A 23,802-nucleotide genomic window follows, 5' to 3' on the forward strand; every position below is an offset into this window, starting at 1 on the left:
TAGAAATCGCAACACAAATAAAAGATTTAGAAACTAACACAAAAAGGCATATTCTGAAATTAGCACAGAACAACGTACTACTAACCGAGGGCAGTCTTCCCTGACATAGACACATTCGAAACATGACATATACAAATAACATTCACCAATAACTACGCAAGTTTAACTGAGAACAATTTGGGGAGAGAATACTAAACCATGAGAACTAGGTTTTGGCAACAAAATGGAGGTGGCAGACAGTGGTGAACCGTACCGCAAGGCTGGCGCTGCTGCTTTCCCATAGTATCGCGAAATTCTCGCTATTACTGAACAGCTGAAACGGCGATCAAATTCGAGCATCATTACAGGATGAGCCCGAAGTAATAAGCCATTAAACCTTCTGTAGCATAGCGGGTGAAACGTCAGCTGGTGGACCTCTCAAGAAGACCTTGAAGGATGTAGGCCAGAGTGGCGATGCTCCGAGTTTCGTTAGGTGCTTGGCACCTCACACTAGTATTCTATGGCTGAAGAAAGCAGTTCCAGTGCCAACTTGATGGATTATCAAACGGGCAGCTATCCCCTGCTGGACCACAGAACTCGCTGCTTCAGTTTTACACCAGAGATCTCCAAACCTGGCACAGCCTCGGCCGCTGGAACACTGCGCTTCCCCATATTGAACAATTTATTAACTCCTCGCAAAATGACAGCAGTCGTAATCTATTTACAAATTTCGGTTCCTCTGTATGCAAATAATTATTATTACAAGGTTTCTTTCATTTCTGTAATTATTTAGATACTTCGTAATAAAATTAATATGCGAATTATGGATAGAGTAGCTGTTTGTTCCTCATAAAACGGCTCCAAATCTGTCACCTGATTTCACATTCATTAATGACTTCTCGACCCATTCTTTGTTTCTGGCCTTGTGTGGCCGCCCACGTGCTCATCACTACATGTGACGATCTTGGTATGGTTTGTAACACAATGTTTTAAAAGCCATGTCCGGATGTGAAAATTTGTACACCAATGTGTATCAAGCACACTGACAGCAAATCCTCTTTATACCAAGTGACGAATGGAACTCAGACCATCGAAAAACGTGACAGAGGCAGATCTCTAAAAGAATGACATTTCTATGAGAGTAGTGCTGTAAAACATATCTGTAGACAGAATTTCAACACGAAAAACGTCACCAGCATCAGACACCAGTCAGACTCGATAGTGCAGCTATGAATCGTGTGGTCTTGAGTGCTGGGGCCCGGCGGCTCTCCATAGCGGCCTCCTCCACAAGGCTCTCGGCTGTGAGATGCACCGCCATTCCTATCACAAAACACTAAAGCGAAAGTCTACAGAACATACAGTGCGATAGGCAGCACCAGCTTGATACGAGAAATTAGGACTTGTTTGGAAGCATGCACTCGTTTTCCTCTCGCTTAAGTATCGTTACAACATGGTTTGATAAGTTTTTACGCTTCTCGTGTACACTGTTTATATGCTCAAACCACCCCCACTAGACGACCTGCAGTATGCTGATGACACTGCTTTCCTCGCTATGTACCCTACACTCCGGGAATCCTTTCAAACCCATTTCAATCAGTTTACCTCTTGGAGTAACCAATGGCTTATCAAGGTTAACCCCTCCAAAACCCAGGCAATAACGATAAGACAAACCACTCACACCTTCTGCATCATTGACTTTTACCTTACGATTTACAACGTTCTATCCAGTTAACTAACATACTAAATTATCTTGGACTAACCCTCGACCAGCAGCCAACATGCAAACCTCACCTACTAACCATCCAACAGAAGACCAGCAATAGACTAGAACTTCTAACAGGCCGAACTTGGGGATTGCACCACTCCACTATTCTCCACACCTACAAAATCTTGATTCTATCCATCCTCTTCTATGCAAACGTTTCACGGATCTCTGCCCCACTGAATTTTTATAGGTCTCTCCAAATCCTCTAACATTCTGCGTGGTGTCTGTTTGTTCTAAGTCGTGTCTCCCTACCACTTTCGCGCAACGACGCTCTGAGCGTGTTTTTTAGGGAATTGACTAGTTTGAACCTGGGACCTGTTGCTGGTAAGGAGACGCCAGACCACACATGACATGTAGAGTTCAGAAGATTTCAGTGGGACTAGCGATGATATAACCAAATACTTAATGATTTCAGCGTCAGCTCCACTGCACTCCCTGTAAAGGAATCTTAATACTAACTAAATTTAGTGGAAGGGGTTCAAGACTTTCCTATTTTTAGTTAGCTGGTAAAATAACGTCGAAAAAGCAGTTAAGTTTACCACTGGAAATTTTATTCTACTCACAAAACATTGTTTATAAATTGCACTATTGATAAAAGGAAATGTTTTAATACAGGATGATAAAAACCAACTGCGTTCTACAAAAATGTAAACGAATATTCCCTGAATGGGTTTCCAAGTTCTACAATGGATCTAAGGATGACCTATGCCATATCACATCTATAATCTAGGTTTAAATTAAGTTTCAAAAAAGAGAAAACTATCAAAATGGTCTAATGTGACCCTCAATTATCTTTAATTACTTATCTAACTTGTCGTAAATTACAGTGGCTGATGTGGCTTCTCAATAATTATATAACAGAAAAATAATCGCATTTCACATTTTAACTTACGTAGCAAATGTGAATACCATGAGCTTCAATTGACGATCGACACTAGTATTACGCAAAGAGGGGATGTAACAGATGAGACTTCTGCAGTTCTGAGTGAAACCTTATGCGCTCAAAAATGCGGCATCGCGTGCGTTCATTACCTTGTCGGTGTTTAGGCAGCGTCAGGGCGGCGAAGCTCCGCACATCTGGCTGTGTTTTCATCTGACCAATCAGGGTCTCAATGTTAACCTTAAGCTCCGCCTGCAAAAATTCTGTCTATCCAATGAGAAACGTTATACTTTCGTGGTGGGGCAATGTTTTTAAAGTTTGCAACGTAACAGAGACGCGAAAAAGTCTCACGCTAAAACTTACAGCTGGTGTGGCCCTTTTAGTGTTATCGTAAGATCTATACCGTTCTTCTGGAGGGCTCTATCTTTTAACATGGCCTGGGGGGTAGTCCTGTCGGTTACTTTTCGTGGTGGGGCAATGTTTTTAACGTTTGCAACGTAACAGAGACGCGAAAAAGTCTCACGCTAAAACTTGCCGCTGGTGTGGCCCTTCAAGGGTTATCGTAAGATCTATACTGTTCTTCTGGAGGGTTCTAGCTTTTATCATGGGCTGGGGGGTGGTCCTGTCGGTTAGCTGGCGACGTGGGTGTCCGTCCCTTATCGTAGGGCCTTCTAGCTTAACACGGTTCTGCTCTCGGCTTCTGTTCTCGTTTCTCCCCTCGGAACTGCGTCTGTCTCACGGTGGGAAGTTATGACATGCATTTAGGCATTCTTGTGTTAGTCTGTGGTATTCCATTTGCTCACTCGTTACTCGTATTACTTTGGTTAATTTAATGTCACGATTTATTCAGAGCTATGTGACATACTACTAGATTTGCTTATCATGTCAGGGTTTTCATGGAAGGTGCTGGATTTGCCTGACACCTTACAATCCTCTCACGCCATACACTCTGTCTCGCTTTACTTATCGGCTTACCTTCTGCTGCCTGGATCCTCTACCATCTCATCAAATCCCTACCCCTCCTCACCCACATCGAGCACCTCCGCATCTCCTATACTGTCCGCAAACTAGATTCAAATCACTCCACTGTCTCCCCTCTGGTCACCAACCGTGGTATGCTGCCATGACTTCGCTAACAATCCCTCTGTCCCTACACTTACACACACTCCATATCCTATCGCAGTGCAACTTCAACCAGCTATGTCTCCCATACAAAGAGATCTGCCCTGATATTTATCCGTCGTACCAACTTTAACTCTTCCTCATCCACCCCATTCCATATCAAGGCTCCCTTGTCTTTTTCCTCTACATCCCTCCCCATCTCTTTCCTACTGCAACCACTGCCCAACCCACATGACTCATTGTTCCTCACTCCATGTATTTCCCACCGACAGTATTTACCACTAGCGACCTCAACTCCTACCTCTCGTCTCCATATTTTTCCTACGTAATAGACCCCTATCTTTCTACCCACACCGCTCAACATCATGGAACTTACTCTTGCTTTGGCAATACTTCTTATCTAGTGCAGGTCCTTCAGACTTTAAGTGAATGTGCAGTGCTTCAGTGTTTTTATCCTTCAGTGTATTTATCCTTCAGCGTGTTTAAAATGTATATGTTTTCGTTTTTTAGCTGTCCGTCTCTGAGATTTTTTACTTTGAAATAGAAAACAGCAGCCCCAAATTTTGTTTGTATGTTCGCACTATAAAATGTCTTAATTCGCTTGGCTGAAGAGTGGAGAACTGTACAGCTGACAGCCCCCCCACCCCATATGGGTCGAGGGGGATGAAATTACAATAAAGAAAAAGAATTATGCGAACTGTAATGACATTATGATCTCAGACAACGACTGCAGTAGGAGGAAGTATGAGACCTAAGACTATCAGGAAAAACACTTTATCATTTGTGCTAAAATCGAAAAACATTTCGATGGCAACTATGTCACAGAGGTTTTATATCCGAAGGTTCTTGTTTCACTACGTGTCTTATGCAGCACACATAACGTTAGCACTCAGCAGAATTTATAAATGGAGACACCTGAGATACATGCAGGAAAAAATTGAATTTTCACCTCAGTTTTATGCTGAACTCAACGAATAATGTGGCGTAATTAATGAAATTTTCAGCTGAAGATGTCTAAAGTCCCTCTTCTGGTGTAACCTTATGCTTTTAAAACTAATGTTTTACCGACATCAATGAACTTCGTGTAGAAAGCAGCGACTGCAGTACCAAAATCATGTTGTGCATAAAGAAGTGTAAAGTCCTCCCCCCCCCCCCCCCCCAGCATGTTCATGACACCTGAATTCTTTAAGGTTACTTGAAACAGAACACCTAACACACAAAGGCAAATAATCGTTCTCCCACTGCTCCATTTGGGAGTTGAATAGGAAAGGAAACGACTAGCAATGATAAAAGATATGTTGCCCAATGTATAGTAGGGAATCTTCCAGAGTATACATTGTCGCTTTGCTAAGGTTTGTGCCGTAGCAGAAGCAGTGTGGAAGTCTTTAGCACGAAATAATGCGATAATTTCCCTTCTACAAATAGAAAGCGATGTAGTATTAGCACGTTCTTACATGAAATGAAACTTAATAGTCAGCTACTGTAGTGTCAGAGAGTGAGGGAGAATCTTGACAATTTTGTGAAAAATACCCTACGTCACAGTATGGTTGTTGCAAAAAGGACCAGGTCACAACACATACTATAACAAAATTATCTGGGCAGCATAAGATATATAGTGAAACAGGAACGTTTGGATGTAAATGTTCTGTGACATGGTAGCTGTTAAACTGAGAGTATATCTCTTAGGATTTCTGATTGCAGCACGAATGATAAAGTGTATGACATGTTAGTTTTATGTCTCATGCCATCTCCTGGTATAGTCGGTGTCTGATATCACTGCGTCATTACAGTTTGCGTAGTTTTTTCCTTTATGGTTATTTAATTCCTCCTCCCACCCAGTATGGGCAGGGAGTGGGCTCTCAGCGGATATATTCTACCGCTCGTCACCCACATGAGTAGCAAAATTAAAAAATATATAATATTGAAGTTAGACATAGCGGCTGACAAACTAAAGGTTTTCTATAGTAAAAAGACAGATCGTCAGTTGAACAAGTAAAAATATGAAGATTGCTTTGGTGATTAATTAAAATATAGACACATATGAATGAGTGTCATGCACGAATATACAAGAACACACAGATAGTTGCATAAAGTAAAGCGGAATGTCCGATGTGTTGACTGATTAAAATAGATAAATAGATGAGTGAAGAAATGAGTAGATGTCGACTGACAGGGATAAAGGTATCATGGGAATGTAGCATTCAAAGGTAGCGCGTAGGATGGGGTTCGTGTGGGCGGATGTTAGATGGAGGGATGGGGGAAGGGAGGAGAGGGATTTGCGTAAAAAGATATCAGACTATCGAGTGACGTTACTTAAGCTAAGAGGTAATGAGTGTGTGCTTTTGTGAGAGACCTGACTTCTCCTGTCTTCGAGGTGCTTGCGTGTGATGTGAATCGTTTTGCTGCCTGTCACAACTGTGTCTTCTGTAAACTTCCGTATTAAGGTTTTTCGTTGGGAATAATGGTGCGTCTCCTGGGAGTGACGCTGCTGGCCGGGAGGCTTGCCGTCGACGGCACTGTCGCTAGCTGTCGGCCGCCAGCTCTCTGGATCACACCACGCAATTCACAGCTTCACTACGCTGACAGTATCATCCCCCGTTACACTGATGCTTCGGGGCTCTATTCGCCTGTACTCTCCGGACCATGCCGACAGACTGCGCTGCGCTCTTGCGTCTGATACTGGTGACTGTGGTCGAGCTGAAAAGCTGTATAAAGCTATGTTTTAGAGCATTACTCTCATAAAGATGAAATTACTTTCTCAAGACACGGATGTGTATCTCTTGATTTGTAAAGTGTTTTTTTGCTTGTGTGGTGTACGCCTCCGTAACCAAAGTATCTAAAGTGTTTGACGTTTCAAGAGGCTCTATACTGAAGACTTATGCCACACACAGAGAAAGCGGAAAAACATCATCTGCTAAATAACAACGCGGACGAGGAGAATTGTGGAGAAACCTAAGTGGACGATCGATGCAAATGTCACCGCAGTACTGAATGTCGCACTCGTCAACATTGTCAGCACCAAAACAACACGCAGGGAGCTCCATAAGCCGTGGAACTGAAAGGCGAGCTGGAATTCCAAACTTCTCATCGTGAAGCAAATGCCGTAATGGGAAAACATGACACCAAACCTGTAATCCAATTCTAAACATCTCATAGTGATGCAGATGCCCGTAATGGGAAAACATGATACCAAACCAGTAAACTTGGACTATGGAGCAATGGAAGAAAACCATTTGGTTGGGTAAACTTTGTTTCACATTGTTTCCAATTGCTGTCCGAGTCTCGGTCCGAGGAGTGAAACATGGCAGGGATACGGTGATGATTTGGGCAGCCATATCACGGTATTCCTAGGGCCCCACGCTTACTTTGCTAGGTCGCTTTAGTGCAAAGGATTATGTGACCATTTTGGTTGATCAGGTCCATCCCATGATACAAAGTTTGTTCCCGAAATGTGATGCTGCGTTCTAAGAAGATAGGGCTCCTGTTTACATAGCTCGCATCGTCGAGGACTGGTGTTGACAGCACCGGGATAAACGGCACATGTCCCCTGGCGACCACAGTCACCGAACCTCGGTGTTATTGAGCCTCTGTGATCTTCTTTGGAGAGATAGTTTCGTGATCGCTATCCAGCAACATTATCATTATCTGCACTTGCCACAATTTTTGCAGGAAGTGAGCTACAAGATTGCTTTGAAAAACATACAAGAGCTGTATTCATCCGTTCCGAGATGACTGGAACCTGTTTTAAATGCCAATGCTTTCCCTACACCGTACTAGACATGGTAACGTGTTGTGCTTTTGGTGTTTCTATGTTTTTGTTCACCCCCTTTAGTTTGTCCTCTTGGAACCCGTTACGAACAACATAGAAACCCACCAACAGTAGACAAGGGAACACCTGAATCAACGACATCGGTTCTTTTCACCGATTGTAGGACTTGTCTGAACCCTGATGAAAGTTGTAGAAGAGTCAGGAGGCTGCAACGTACTAATGCAGGTTCCGAGAAGGCAGCCCCACGTATTCAGTAGGGTGTGGCTGGGTTAGTGCCGACAGCTGTGGTCGAGCGGTTCTAGCCGCTTCCGTTCGAAACCGCGCTGCTGATACGGTCACAGGTTCGAATCTTGCCTCGGGCATGGATGTGTGTGATGTCCTTAGGTTAGTTAGGTTTAAGTAGTTCTAAGTCTAGGGAACTGATGACGTCAGATTGTTGGTGTTGTGCAGCTTTAACTTATTTTGCTGGCAGGCTTCCAGCTTACAACCCTATAATTGACTATAATCATTGTTAAACTATTCTTCCGTCGCTGGTTGGTATATAGTCACAGTCCGGTGATGGCCCTGTAACCGGAAAAGTGGTTAACGAAATAAATGACTGCTGTAGAGTGAAGAATATCTAAAATTTTGTGTTTTCCATTTATGATGGTAGTGAAGATTACCCTGCAGAAGATTTTTTTTCTCCGATGTGCAAAGGTGTGTTCTTCTGCAGAGGCTGTCTTTATTTTGGTTCTACTTTTCTTTAGTTACGTAAGGTTCACTCTTTAGTTTCCTGTTCTCCATTACTCTAAAGCTATACTCGTTCATAGATGTGAAGATGTGCGGGTGGTGAGAAGATTTATTGATCAGTTCGTACGAGCTTCCATTGAAGTCTATCTGACCCATTTGACTGGAACTATTTACTAAAGTATTCAAATCTAGGCTCAATATTTATTGCACGCTGTTTGTCGTTTATTCGGATTACATTGCGTTTGGTGGTTGCAATTGTCAGTCATTTCAAACATGTTTGCAAGCCTGTTTTTTTTTTGCTACTTATTTCGATGTATTATTGCACTTTTAGCCGTTGTAAAAGCCCCCGTTATCTGGGAGACTTCACCTTAAAATGCCATATGGTCTATTTCGTCCCCACCATTTTTTGGTCTTATCCTGACGGGGTTTGGACAGGGTCTGTCCGTGTAAGAAGTTTTCATCATTCCCGTTTGAAACGTCGCAATTCGCACGTGATAAACACGGCAGGAGATTACCCTTCTGCCGAAATCCTACTTTTATCTCAAACGACTACGAGAACCGTGCTTGTTATTTCACATACGACATCTTAGTAGTTAACTGCGCCTCTGCTCCTGCGAATAATTTAAATTTAAGTAATATAGCGGAGTCGAATTAATTATATGCCTTTTAGATGCCTAAAAACTGGGCACGTATAATTGGCTTCTTAATATGTAGTATGTTACTATTGATTTCGGATTGAGCGACCTTCCCAGAAATCTCATCGGTGTTCCCAGGTTTGTATTCAATAACCATTTCTAATCAATTAACAATGGATAGAATAACATTTTCCGATATAATCAGACACTATTGTAGGTATTTAAATGTGTTGCTTCTTTTACAAATAATGAATGAAATTTATCTTTCAATTTTCTTGTAGTCTTTCTTTTTTTTGTGGCCAAGGTAGCCATATGTAAGATATATATTGTTTCTTCTGCTTAGTTGTTCATCCTAGGTTTACGCTGTTATCATGTTTAGCAATCGATCTCTGTCGGTGTGACGCCCACGACAGGTGCCTATCGTTTGGACGTCTGAATTGGTACACGTAAAATAAGGCACCGCCATCTCAATGTTTTAGAGAAAATATCAAATGTATGATTGGTGTAATTGCTGCAGTCCATTTATTTTTCATGACCATACAACTGCTTTCAACCTTTCTGGAATGTTGTTCTTGTATTTGGCACACAAACCTTTTATTTCTCTAATGGCACCCAGGATTCCTTTACAGGTACGCATGGAAACTGTTTCCACATTATAAAAAGCTACTGGACTCACAAGGGTGTTTTATTGGCCGTCGAACCGAAAAAACGACAGGAAGGTTGGGGTTTATCGTCCCGACGACGATGGGGAAATGAAGCAAAAGCTCGGAGTGGGTAAGCTAAGTAAGAAATAAAACAGGCACTGTCAATGGATCCGTCCCAGAATTTGCTTTCAAGCGATTTATGAAAATGACGGAAAACTTAAATCTGATCTAGGATTTGAACTCTCGTCCCCAAAATAAGAGCCAAATGTCTTATCACCACTCCGCCAACTCGCCCGCTGCTCATGATCTTGAATAGACTACTTCTAATACCCGTGTTGTTTCATGAGTTCTTGCATTCGCACCTGCCTCTTTGTTCAGTCTGTTTTCCACTGCAATCTTTCCAAATAGATTCCTCTGTTAACAGTTCCTTCTTTCGTCAGTGGACAGCTAGCCTGGATTTAACGTTTCTCATTTCTGTACCCGTTTTTAACGCATAGTAATTCTCGATGAGGTGAGATATTGAAGGTTATTAACATTGGTTGGAACATTGGAGCGCTGCTGGTGGCCAACTTACAGCTGTCATCCCTTTCCCTTTCCATGGAGATTTGTGTCGTCTTCTAGTACACTGTGAATGAAGTACAGAATTCTATTGCCAGTACTATAAATTCTCAAGCAAGTTTCCTGCCAGAGAAAATAATAAAAGGGGCTGCAGGGAACGTGAAAGCCAGCCTCCTCGGACTGGTTGACGCTCTGTCACTGGAGAAACTGTGGACACACGTACGCAAGCGGTCGATGCCTGCTCTGTCCTCCGGCAGTAAATATGAACCGGCCAGCGGTTTACAGCCGTGCCCTCACCAAACAACAAATAAAAGCGAAGCTACGTCGGGTCGCCACACACAGCCTCAGCTACGACGCACCCACAACCTGGTTTCTCTGCAACCGTTCCAGTTATTTGAAACTTCTACGTGTCACTTTCATCCACAAATCTGCTGACAGTCCCTGATCTTGAAACTCTCAGGTATAGCAATCACGTTCTTCAGGATGAAAAACTTTCGATACGTGAACCCGAGAAGAGCTATATAGCACAAAGGTCGCACAGTTTGTGAGGGTACTTTCGGGATTTGTGCCGTCTTATTCTGAGAGAACATAGCAATATGAAAATCTACATAGGGCAATAGCGCTATGAGTTAAACGTACCGAAGTGTCGCGAGCAAGATTCCGAATGTGGCTCTGACAGTGGGTGCACCTACATCGACATCGACACTCTGCAAATCGCACCTAATGGCGTTGTAGAGGGTTCATCGAGACACCTTCAAAATAATTCTCTATTATTCCACTCTAGGAGAGCGCGCGGAAAACACGAACACCTATATCTTCCCGTACGAGCTTTGATTTCCCTTGTTTCATTATTATGATCGATTCTCCCTACGTAGATCGGTATCAACGACATATTTTCGCATTCGGAGGAGAAAGCTGGTGATTGAAATTTTGTCAGGAGATAGCGACGCAACAAGAAACGCCGTTGTATTAATTATGTTCACCCCAAATCCTGTATCATGTCCGTGCCGCTCTCTCCCCTATTTTTCGATAATACGAAACGTGCTGCCATTCACATAACTTTCTCACTGTACTCCGTTAATCCTCTGTGGTAAGGATCCCACACCGCGCAGCAGTACTCCAAAGGAGGACGGACAAGAGTGGTGTAGGCAGTCTCTCTAGTAGATCTCTTTAATTTTCTAAGTGTTCAGACAATAAAACGCTGTTCTTGGTTCACCCGCCCCACATCATTTTCTACATGTTCTTTCCAATTCAAGTTGTTCGTAATTGTAGTTCCTAGGTATTTAATTGAATATAAGGCCTTAAAATTTTATTGATTTATCGTATAAGCAAAGTTTAACACATTCCTTTCAGCACCCATGTGGGTGACCTCAAACTTTTCATTGTTTAGGTCAACTGCTAATTTTCGCACCCCGCCTCCACTGGCGCTGTGGCTCAGTGTAGCCACCTTTCAATACGCAAATTGTTTTAATCTTCTGATGACTTTATTAGACGATAAACGACAGCATCATCTGCAAACAACCTAAGACGGCTGCTCAGGTTGTCTCCTAAATCGTTTATATAGGCACAGAAGAGGTTCTATAACACTGTCTATGACTTTTCGTCAGTTACTACGAATTGTGGTCTCTCTAACAGGAAGTCAAGAATGCAGTCGCATAACCCAGACGATATTCCATAAGCACGCTATCTGATTACAAGCAGCTTGTGAGGTACGGTGTCAAAAGAAATTTCACAGACTTCGGCTTAACATGTACGTAAATGGAAACAGCTGACGCCTCACATTCAAACACGGGGGATCAAAGTTACGAGCAGTATGATTTAGTTAACCGCTCCCAAAAATGGCAGTGGAAACACAATTTGCTGTGTACAGAGTATATAAAAAGTACATGCCAAACTCACTAGTTGATTCTTGTCATGTAAATATATGCATGGAAATCACTGTTATTGTAATTACTAAATAAATAAATGTCGTGTGACTATGGCCTCCCGTCGGGTAGACTGTTCGCCGGGTGCAAGTCTTTCGATTTGACGCCACTTCGGCGACTTGCGCGTCGATGGGGATGAAATGATGATTATTAGGACAATACAACACCCAGTCCCTGAGCGGAGAAAATCTCCGACCCAACCGAGAATCGAACCCGGGTCCTATGGAAGGACTGTCTACCGCGCTGACCACTCAGCTACCGGGGGCGGACATTGTAATTACTACAGACAGACCATTATCGGCCAAATGTTTATGTGATAACTATTCGTTCTTGATGTGAGGAATTCGTCCCAAATTTTTTTCAGGGACTTTCTTACAGCCGGCCGTGGTGGCCAAGCGTTTAAAGGCGCTACAGTCTGGAACCGCGCGACCGCTACGGTCGCAGGTTCGAATCCTGCCTCGGGCATGGATGTGTGTGATGTCCTTAGGTTAATTAGGTTTAAGTAGTTCTAAGTTCTAGGGGACTGATGACCTTAGAAGTTAAGTCCCATAGTGCTCAGAGCAATTTGAACCATTTTTGAACTTTCTTACAATTGTATTTACACACACGTTCTCATTTCTCTTTCTTTGTTCTGACTGTAATGTCTGTTATGTAGAAGAGGTTCCGTGATAGTACACGAGCTGGTGTTGAGTGATGGCAAACCAGCTTCAGCCATGTTTTGAAGGCATATCAAGGATTTTGAAACGGTGAATTAGAACTCGGCTGTTCAATAATGCAAAACGGGTGTCTCTTTGCTGTAGAATAAAGTGGAACGCAGCATCAACGTGCTGAGTCCGTGGTATTAATGTCTACCAGGTTGCTGTAAAGTTTCTAAAATTGTGTGAGCAGATAATGTGTTCGCCCAACCAAAGCCACTGTCTTTTGAAATACTATGATTGTGTTGTGAGATGGGGTAAGCCGTGTATAATGTTAATGTGCGCTCTGTTGACCAACACCCAAGCGTAAACAAATAAGTGTTTTATTTGCGCTTCACACACTAAAACTACTTATAGAATGGTAGAATACTATGTAAGAAGGCGGGTAGTGGGCAGATGCTCAGTACCAGGAGACACTCTGCAGTACAATGCCGCGGGCAAAAGCGTCATATCGCCGTTTCCATCTGTTTCGCATGTTTCCAGAGGCCCTTTTCCTCTTCCGTTCGCCCATGTTGACGGCTAAGTTCTTCCTGTATTAATGCGTTACAACTGACTGTAAAAAAAAACCGGGTCGAAATGTATCACAAGAAAGCTCGAGCTGTGCTCTGTACGTATAACTCCTTCAAAGCCAGCCGTGGTGGCCGAGCTGTTCTAGACGCTTCACTCTGGAACCGCGCGACCGCTACGGTCGCAGGTTCGAATCCTGCCTCGGGCATGGATGTATGTGATGTCATTAGGTTGGTTAGGCTTAAGTAGTTCTAAGTTCTAGGGGACTGATGACCTCAGATATTAACTCCCATAGTGCTCAGAGCCATTTGAACCACTTTTGAACTCCTTCAAACGGCGTCGGCGCGTGCACCACGGATGGCAGCCAGGCAAGAGCGACTGAAGCGTGCGCTCAGTACTGACACGAGGGGCCTGAAGCGATTAAACATCTCAAATAGACATCTTTAACCCACCAGGCAAGCGACGCCATCGTAAGAAAGAAGTAGCTGACTTAGATGTTTTTGTTGAAAACAATAATCGATTTGTTTTCTGATATCAGATTACAAAGATAGACTTTAATGTTTCATCGGCTTTGAAGTTGACTACCATATAACCGTCTCCGGCATATGACAAACACTCTTCTTTACTAAGACATTCACAGAAACTCACATTCACGTCACAAGCAGGATTACTTTTTCAAATTCGCATAATGAATTTGCCTTCGGGTACATGGAAAACACAGGTCACAATCATGTTATCTAGTCCAAAAATTCGCGAGGTTACAAACGGTAAGCCAGCAATACAAATTAATCATCAAAAAGGAAAACTGCATTGAGTTTCATGTTGCTGTCGAGTTGTTGAGGGCAAGCATAACCAGGTGGGTGAGTAGCGTTGTGGCTGACAGTGGATGAGGCCTACATGACGGCAAGCCTCCGCCTGCTAGCAAGCTGGAAATATCATTATGTACACCTAACGGCCGGCTGCTCGTGAGTGTCGAGTTGACATGGTGACAGTCTGACGGAACCAGTATGTGGATTCTCAAATATTCACCAAAAATATTAAAACAGATTCCAAACAAGTTGCAACATATCTGTATTCAGCTTTGAATTGATATTGAAGAGACGGTTCCAATAAAATTATCACCATACTTACACAACCAATAGTAGCAGTTATTAATGTTTACATGACAAATTGTTTCTGAACAAAAGCAACAAATAATACAGACATACTAAATATACACATGATACACCATTTGTTAGGTCTTGAAGTTATATTGTCGCAGAAGAAGCTGAGTACATCTACATCTACATCTACATCTATACTCCGCGAGCCACCTTACGGTGTGTGGCGGAGGGTACTTATTGTACCACTATCTGATCCCCCCTTCCCTGTTCCATTCACGAATTGTGCGTGGGAAGAACGACTGCTTGTAAGTCTCCGTATTTGCTCTAATTTCTCGGATCTTTTCGTTGTGATCATTACGCGAGATATATGTGGGCGGTAGTAATATGTTGCCCATCTCTTCCCGGAATGTGCTCTCTCGTAATTTCGATAATAAACCTCTCCGTATTGCGTAACGCCTTTCTTGAAGTGTCCGCCACTGGAGCTTGTTCAGCATCTTCGTAACGCTCTCGCGCTGACTAAATGTCCCCATGACGAATCGCGCTGCTTTTCGCTGGATCATGTCTATCTCTTCTATTAATCCAACCTGGTAAGGGTCCCATACTGATGAGCAATACTCAAGAATCGGACGAACAAGCGTTTTGTAAGCTACTTCTTTCGTCGATGAGTCACATTTTCTTAGAATTCTTCCTATGAGTCTCAACCTGGCGCCTGCTTTTCCCACTATTTGTTTTATGTGATCATTCCACTTCAGATCGCTCCGGATAGTAACTCCTAAGTATTTTACGGTCGTTACCGCTTCCAATGATTTACCACCTATGGCATAATCGTACTGGAATGGATTTCTGCCCCTATGTATGCGCATTATATTACATTTATCTACGTTTAGGGAAAGCTGCCAGCTGTCGCACCATGCATTAATCCTCTGCAGGTCCTCCTGGAGTACGTACGAGTCTTCTGATGTTGCTACTTTCTTGTAGACAACCGTGTCATCTGCAAATAGCCTCACGGAGCTACCGATGTTGTCAACTAAGTCATTTATGTATATTGTAAACAATAAAGGTCCTATCACGCTTCCCTGCGGTACTCCCGAAATTACCTCTACATCTGCAGATTTTGAACCGTTAAGAATGACATGTTGTGTTCTTTCTTCTAGGAAATCCTGAATCCAATCACAAACCTGGTCCGATATTCCGTAAGCTCGTATTTTTTTCACTAAACGTAAGTGCGGAACCGTATCAAATGCCTTTCTGAAGTCCAGGAATACGGCATCAATCTGCTCGCCAGTGTCTACGGCACTGTGAATTTCTTGGGCAAATAGGGCGAGCTGAGTTTCACATGATCTCTGTTTGCGGAATCCATGTTGATTATGATGAAGGAGATTTGCATTATCTAAGAACGTCATAATACGAGAACACAAAACATGTTCCATTATTCTACAACAGATTGACGTAAGCGAAATAGGCCTATAATTATTCGCATCTGATTTATGACCCTTCTTGAAAATGGGAACGACCTGCGCTTTCTTCCAGTCGCTAGGTACTTTACGTTCTTCCAGCGATCTACGATAAATTGCTGATAGAAAGGGGGCAAGTTCTTTAGCATAATCACTGTAGAATCTTAAGGGTATCTCGTCTGGTCCGGATGCTTTTCCGCTACTAAGTGATAGCAGTTGTTTTTCAATTCCGATATCGTTTATTTCAATATTTTCCATTTTGGCGTCCGTGCGACGGCTGAAGTCAGGGACCGTGTTACGATTTTCCGCAGTGAAACAGTTTCGGAACACTGAATTCAGTATTTCTGCCTTTCTTCGGTCGTCCTCTGTTTCGGTGCCATCGTGGTCAACGAGTGACTGAATAGGGGATTTAGATCCGCTTACCGATTTTACATATGACCAAAACTTTTTAGGGTTCTTGTTTAGATTGTTTGCCAATGTTTTATGTTCGAATTCGTTGAATGCTTCTCTCATTGCTCTCTTTACGCTCTTTTTCGCTTCGTTCAGCTTTTCCTTATCAGCTATGATTCGACTACTTTTAAACCTATGATGAAGCTTTCTTTGTTTCCGTAGTACCTTTCGTACATGATTGTTATACCACGGTGGATCTTTCCCCTCGCTTTGGACCTTAGTCGGTACGAACTTATCTGAGGCGTACTGGACGATGTCCCTGAATTTTTTCCATTTTTGTTCCACATCCTCTTCCTCAGAAATGAACGTTTGATGGTGGTCACTCAGATATTCTGTGATTTGTGCCCTATCACTCTTGTTAAGCAAATATATTTTCCTTCCTTTCTTGGCATTTTTTATTACACTTGTAGTCATTGATGCAACCACTGACTTATGATCACTGATACCCTCTTCTACATTCACGGAGTCGAAAAGTTCCGGTCTATTTGTTGCTATGAGGTCTAAAACGTTAGCTTCACGAGTTGGTTCTCTAACTATCTGCTCGAAGTAATTCTCGGACAAGGCAGTCAGGATAATGTACTGTCGTGTGTATGAAACTAAACTGTTGCATGGAGGGGTTCTGATTTCAAACCTCACCTGGACTGTACTATTTTCATTTCTATATTCGGTTTCAGTACATTCTGTAAGTATCCACAAATGGCAAGAATCATTGTACTAGAATGTTCTGTAGCTGTATATATACTGTATATGTTCTGGCCGGAGGCAATACGCTCCGCACTCATGTATGTGCAAGTGCTGAATAAACCTTCTTTAAGTTAAGTTGATGTTCGTCATTCATCTAATTACACCTTCTTCTACGTGACAATATACAAAATGAGCATATATAACACACCGAAAAACAGTTCAATCCTTTTTTATTAATATATTATTGTGTATTGTAACTGAATGTCAAAACAAAGAGTTCCCCATAGGCAGACGAAAGGGTTAGTCTCCCCATTAAAACTTTGTACTGCTACTGCTAATTGTTTGTGTTTACTTAATAAATTAATTTGCGATTCAATATTTGTAAAGTAATCATTTGAGTAACATAGTGAGGAGCAATGACAGGAATAGAGTTGGTCACTTGACTTCCGGCTGCCATCCCAGTTTGTTTGAAGAATGAAAATGCAACTTAATGGGCAAACACAAGGGAGTCATGTCTGTTGAGAGACAAACGTGTGGTACGTGAAGAGTAGTAGCAGCCTTTCCAGTAGTTGTGGGGCCAACAGTCTGCGTTATTGACTGATATATTTTAGTTACATGGCCTGCTGTGCTGGTACTGCGAACAGCTGAAAACAACGGGAAACTGCACATGTTACTTTTCCTGGGGACATGCAGTTCTGCTATAAGGTTAAATGAGGAAAGCATCCTCTTATGTAAAATACACTCCTGGAAATGGAAAAAAGAACACATTGACACCGGTGTGTCAGACCCACCATACTTGCTCCGGACACTGCGAGAGGGCTGTACAAGCAATGATCACACGCACGGCACAGCGGACACACCAGGAACCGCGGTGTTGGCCGTCGAATGGCGCTAGCTGCGCAGCATTTGTGCACCGCCGCCGTCAGTGTCAGCCAGTTTGCCGTGGCATGCGGAGCTCCATCGCAGTCTTTAACACTGGTAGCATGCCGCGACAGCGTGGACGTGAACCGTATGTGCAGTTGACGGACTTTGAGCGAGGGCGTATAGTGGGCATGCGGGAGGCCGGGTGGACGTACCGCCGAATTGCTCAACACGTGGGGCGTGAGGTCTCCACAGTACATCGATGTTGTCGCCAGTGGTCGGCGGAAGGTGCACGTGCCCGTCGACCTGGGACCGGACCGCAGCGACGCACGGATGCACGCCAAGACCGTAGGATCCTACGCAGTGCCATAGGGGACCGCACCGCCACTTCCCAGCAAATTAGGGACACTGTTGCTCCTGGGGTATCGGCGAGGACCATTCGCAACCGTCTCCATGAAGCTGGGCTACGGTCCCGCACACCGTTAGGCCGTCTTCCGCTCACGCCCCAACATCGTGCAGCCCGCCTCCAGTGGTGTCGCGACAGGCGTGAATGGAGGGACGAATGGAGACGTGTCGTCTTCAGCGATGAGAGTCGCTTCTGCCTTGTTGCCAATGATGGTCGTATGCGTGTTTGGCGCCGTGCAGGTGAGCGCCACAATCAGGACTGCATACGACCGAGGCACACAGGGCCAACACCCGGCATCATGGTGTGGGGAGCGATCTCCTACACTGGCCGTACACCACTGGTGATCGTCGAGGGGACACTGAATAGTGCACGGTACATCCAAACCGTCATCGAACCCATCGTTCTACCATTCCTAGACCGGCAAGGGAACTTGCTGTTCCAACAGGACAATGCACGTCCGCATGTATCCCGTGCCACCCAACGTGCTCTAGAAGGTGTAAGTCAACTACCCTGGCCAGCAAGATCTCCGGATCTGTCCCCCATTGTGCATGTTTGGGACTGGATGAAGCGTCGTCTCACGCGGTCTGCACGTCCAGCACGAACGCTGGTCCAACTGAGGCGCCAGGTGGAAATGGCATGGCAAGCCGTTCCACAGGACTACATCCAGCATCTCTACGATCGTCTCCATGGGAGAATAGCAGCCTGCATTGCTGCGAAAGGTGGATATACACTGTACTAGTGCCGACATTGTGCATGCTCTGTTGCCTGTGTCTATGTGCCTGTGGTTCTGTCAGTGTGATCATGTGATGTATCTGACCCCAGGAATGTGTCAATAAAGTTTCCCCTTCCTGGGACAATGAATTCACGGTGTTCTTATTTCAATTTCCAGGAGTGTATTACGGAGGAGAAATAGTCCCCACTAGGATCTCGTATTGGAGACTGCACATGAGGATGTTCTCATCAGGAAAAACACAACTGGCAGTCAGTGGTTTGAAGCGTTGAATGTTAGATACCTTAATCAGGCAGGTAGGTTAGAAAATTGAAAAAAGGAAATAGGTAAATTGCAGTTACGTGTAGTGGGTTCAGAATGGTTCAAATGGCTCTGAGCACTATAGGTCTTAACTGCTGTGGTCATCAGTCCCCTACAACTTAGAACTACTTAAACCTAACTAACCTAAAGACATCACACACATCCATGCCCGAGGCAGGATTCGAACCTGCTACCGTAGCGGTCGCGCGGTTCCAAACTGTAGCGCCTAGAACCGCTCGGCCACTCCGGCCGGCCGTGTAGTGGGGATTAGTATGTCCACTGGCGGGATGAAGAGGACTTCTGATCAGATGAGTACCGAGTTTAAATACGAAATCAAATAGAGGTAAGGCAAGAGCGTAGGAGTTTACAGGCCTTCCCCGAAACTAAGAGGGCAAGCCAATTACCGTACATTATTTCTCACTCTATCAAACACTAAACGTAGGCCATTTCGCTTTAAACATCAGGACTGGGAGACTCAAACGTTCATACAGGGTGGAAGGAAAAAGAATCCAGTGAAATTTTTTTATGTGTTTTATCTGAAAACTACCTTGAGCAGTTAAACACAGAACCGACTCGTGGCGATAACATATTAGACCTTCTGGTGACAAACAGACCCGACCTATTTGAAACAGTTAACGCAGAACAGGGAATCAGCGATCATAAAGCGGTTACAGCATCGATGATTTCAGGCGTAAATAGAAATATTAAAAATGGTAGGAAGATTTTTCTGTTTAGCAAAATTGTCAAAAAGCAGATTTCACAATACCTGACGACTCAACACGAAAGTCTCAAGTACAGATAGTGTTGAGGATCAGTGCACAAAGTTCAAAACCATCGTACAATATGCGTTAGATAAGTATGTGCCAAGCAAGATCGTAAGAGATGGAAAAGACCCACCATGGTACAATAACCGAGTTATAAAACTGCTGCGGAAGCAAAGGGAACTTCACAGCAAACATAAACACAGCCAAAGCCTTGCAGACAAACACAAATTACGCGAAGCGATGTGTAGTGTGAGGAGGGCTATGAGAGAGGCGTTCAATGAATTCGAAAGTAAGGTTCTATGTACTGACTTGGCAGAAAATCGTAAGAAATTTTGGTCTTACGTCAAAGCCATAGGTGGATCAAAACAAAATGTCCAGACACTCTGTGACCAAACTGGTACTGAAACAGAGGATGACTGACTAAAGGCCGAAATACTAAATGTCTTTTTCCAAAGCTGTTTCACAGAGGAAGACTGCACCGTAGTTCCTTCTCTAGATTGTCGCACAGATGACAAAATTGTAGATATCGAAATAGACGACAGAGGGATAGTGAAACAATTAAAATCGCTCAAAAGAGGAAAGGCCGCTGGACCTGATGGGATACCAGTTCGATTTTACACAGAGTACGCGAAGGAAATTGCCCCCCATCTTGCAGCGGTGTACCGTAGGTCTCTAGAAGAGCGTAGCGTTCCACAGGATTGGCGAAGGGCACAGGTCATCCCCGTTTTCAAGAAGGGACGTCGAACAGATGTGCAGAACTATAGACCTATATCTCTAACGTCTATCAGTTGCAGAATTTTGGAACACGTATTATGTTCGAGTATAATGACTTTTCTGGAGACTAGAAATCTACTTTGTAGGAATCAGCATGGGTTTCGAAATAGACCATCGTGTGAAACCCAGCTCGCGCTATTCGTCCACGAGACTCAGAGGGCCATAGACACGGGTTCACAGGTAGATGCCGTGTTTCTTGACTTCCACAAGGCGTTCGATACAGTTCCCCACAGTCGTTTAATGAACAAAGTAAGAGCATATGGACTATCAGACCAATTGTGTGATTGGATTGAAGAGTTCCTAGATAACAGAACGCATCAAGTCATTCTCAATGGAGAGAAGTCTTCCGAAGTAAGAGTGATTTCAGGTGTGCTGCAGGGGAGTGTCGTAGGACCGTTGCTATTCACAATATACATAAATGACCTTGTGGATGACATCGGAAGTTCACTGAGGCTTTTTGCGAATGATGCTGTGGTATATCGAGAGGTTGTAACAATGGAAAATTGTACTGAAATACAGGAGGATCTGCAGCGAATTGACGCATGGTGCAGGGAATGGTAATTGAATCTCAATGTAGACAAGTGTAATGTGCTGCGAATACATAGAAAGAAAGATCCCTTATCATTTAGCTACAATATAGCAGGTCAGCAACTGGAAGCAGTTAATTCCATAAATTATCTGGGAGTACGCATTAGGAGCGATTTAAAATGGAATGATCGTATAAAGCTGATCGTCGGTAAAGCAGATGCCAGACTGAGATTCATTGGAACAATCCTAAGGAAATGCAATTCGAAAACAAAGGAAGTAGGTTACAGTACACTTGTTGGCCCACTGCTTGAATACTGCTCAGCAGTGTGGGACCCGCACCAGATAGGGTTGATAGAAGAGATGAAGAAAATCCAACGGAGAGCAGCACGTTTCATTACAGGATCATTTAGTAATCGCGAAAGCGTTACGGAGAAGACAGGTAAACTCCAGTGGAAGACTATGCAGGAGAGACGCTCAGCAGCTCGGTACGGGCTTTTGTTGAAGTTACGAGAACATACTTTCTCCGAAGAGTCAAGCAGTATATTGCTCCCTCCTACGTATATCTCACGAAGAGACCATGAGGATAAAATCAGAGAGATTAGAGCCCACACAGAGGCATACCGACAATCCTTCTTTCCACGAACAATACAAGACTGGAATAGAAGGGAGAACCGATAGAGGTAATCAAGGCACCCTCCGCCACACACCGTCAGGTGGCTTGCGGAGTATGGATGTAGATGTAGGTGTAGAATTATCCATCCCTACACAATGCTTTGCCCCGGCGTACACCCGATGTGCCAAGAAGTCTCCACCAGCAGCATCACGGCCTCCTGTTACTTTATAGCTCCGTACGACCTCTACACGTGAACAGTGTTTCTTCCATCCCTCGTGCGCTCGCAGACCGGGTCAAAAGCTCACCGCTCGGTTTCTCTCCACGGCCACGCACGCCACTGGAGTGCCGACGCCCAGATGCCGGCCATACCCGCCAGATGGTGCGGAACCGGATATCCATCAGCCGTCGGCCACTCGACGGATTACAAATGTGCAAGAAGCAGGCACAATACATAGACATACATACATGTATTCGATTCACTAATTATGGTAGTCCGTTTTTAGTTTTAGTTTTTTTAAACTTTAAACCCGTTTTGCTTTAATGGACTTGTTTCTCATTTTCAAACTTTTACTATTTTATTTGGTGGCACACGCTTTTACTTATTTAACGAAGTTTAAACTAGCTAAAAGTGCTACAGAACAATTGTGATATCGAGTATACAACACGTTTTATTTTCTTTAAATTTTATGAACCACTTTAGTACAGTGTTATTTGGAACGAAGATGAGTAAGTATGTTACGTATCTTCATAAATGTTCGTACTTTTTTTTTAAATAGTTGAAAATGGTTCACTCTTTCACATATTATCAGAAGACCGATCAAGCTCCAGAATTGTTAAATATGTAACCGCTCGTAAATTGGTAGTTGCCTCCACGCTGGAAATGATAATCGTTAGTTTCTCTTAAAATTTTTATGCTTCCCACAAAATTATTGGTTTAAGCAGAATCTTTGTTAAATTACTCTTTCAATTACTGATGACTGTTTCTATTTAAAAGCGAGTTTCTAATGGCTGTGTGATAAGGAAGAGTTACAACGGAGGATAGGTTGATGGGTACCTAGCCCCCAAGACTCACCTGGAACTGCTTCCATCTGCTTCTTATTGCCCGCATGATACAGTTAACCTTTGACGTAAACACTCTACTCATTGCGTATGAAATATTCCACTGAAAATTACTGTAAGAGTGAGAAAGGGCGGAACTGTAGATGCTAGGGTGGCCTCAGCTTCGATCCAAAATAATGGTGCTATTAAGTTTCAAGGGACTTTTTTGCGGTTTTTCGGTCAAATAATTAATTTTCGACCTAAAATAGGGTAGCGCACCTCCACGCCATTCATTAGACCCTACCGACGTGTTGATCCGCCTTATAAAAAAAATCATGTATGGCTGAAGAGTGTTGATATTTTCAAACTTAACATGTGTACATATTTCAGCATAACAGTTAGTACAGATACAAGCGCACGCATGAAATAAAAGAGGTAAAATCGCAAATTATTTGGGTGCAAGGTAGGGTCAAAAGATGACAAAGTTGACATTTCTGCAGAAAAGTAAAGTCCTCTCAGTTTCATGAAATGTGGTATAATCAGCGCTATTATAGCGTTACAGTTTTACAGTTTTTAATCCCAAAGACCCAGAAAGTTTCCACTCCGGTTGTAAGAAAGAATGTGAGAACGGAGGCAACGCCGAAATGCCCTCTTACGCGATTTTGTCATTTACCTAGAACATTTCTGCATATTATACGTATTGTTAAGTGTTTCAACTTTGGCTCATTCTGTAACATAAATTAACGGGATATAATTTGCATATTTGCTGTGAAAGTGGCATCTATGTACACACGTAGCCAATGATGTTGAATCTCTAAATGTGCAGCTCATACTCAGTTAACTTTAGATTCTGTAATAACATCAAATCATAGGGTAGGTTTTTTTTTCT

This window comes from Schistocerca serialis, chromosome 3, assembly GCF_023864345.2.
Source record: "Schistocerca serialis cubense isolate TAMUIC-IGC-003099 chromosome 3, iqSchSeri2.2, whole genome shotgun sequence".
Classification (NCBI taxonomy): Eukaryota; Metazoa; Arthropoda; class Insecta; order Orthoptera; family Acrididae; genus Schistocerca; species Schistocerca serialis.